Consider the following 1,026-nt stretch of genomic DNA (forward strand, 5'->3'; position numbering starts at 1 on the left):
ATGCAAAAACAGTGTTCACAACAACATTACCACAATAGCCACAAAGAATACACCATCCAAATATTATCCATTAATTGATGAATGGATAAATAAACTGTGGCATATGCTCACAATGAACTACATGTAAGCCATATACCATATTGATATATCATATCCAGCCATTAAAAAAAAAAGAAAAAAAATGCATTGCTATACAGCCATGAAAGGGATGAATCTTCAAAGTACACAAACTAGGGGACATCGCTGGAGATCCCATGTTTAAGACTCTGCACATGTTCCATCCTTGGGCTGGGAACTAAAATCCCATAGGCCACATAGCTAAATAAATAAATATTTAAAAACAAAATATGACATCTTAATAAAGCCAGACACAAAGGTCACACATTGTATGTGGGAGAACTGTAGGTAAAAGAGAAGCAGGAAAGAGAAGCTTTCTGTACTTTAAATGAAACATGCCCCCCTCCCCCAGCAAGGAAGAAATGAACTGCTCTAATAAAGGCTTCCAATAAATTAAATAAAATAATGACTAAAAATTGACCACTGAGTTAAACATTTGGAATTCCCTGGTGACCATGACCAGAGTGGATTTAAAGAAAAATGAGAGAACTGGAGATAACAAATTCTACAAAAGACTCTGCAGAAGTCTACAATAAGCAGCTATGAAGTAAAAAAAGCAGAGGCAGGATATGTCACCAAAAGAAAGATTTTTAATGAGAGGTGACATTATAATCAGTCTTTTTGCTGATGGGAACCATCCACAGAAACAGAAAACTTAATCCAGGAAAAAGAAGAGACTTGCTAGAATATCACTGAATAAACAAGAATTGAGGTGGCAAGAATACACCAAAGGACTGTACAAAAAAGATCTTCATGACCCAGATAATCACAATGGTGTCATCACTGACTTCGAGCCAGACATCCTGGAATGTTAAGTCAAGTGGACCTTAGAAAGCAGCTCTACGAACAAAGCTAGTGGAGACGATGGAATTCCAGTTGAGCTATTTAAAATCCTGAAAGATGAGGCTG

The sequence above is a fragment of the Bison bison genome, unplaced genomic scaffold, assembly GCF_000754665.1.
Source record: "Bison bison bison isolate TAMUID 2011002044 unplaced genomic scaffold, Bison_UMD1.0 scf7180017864537, whole genome shotgun sequence".
Lineage (NCBI taxonomy): Eukaryota > Metazoa > Chordata > Mammalia > Artiodactyla > Bovidae > Bison > Bison bison.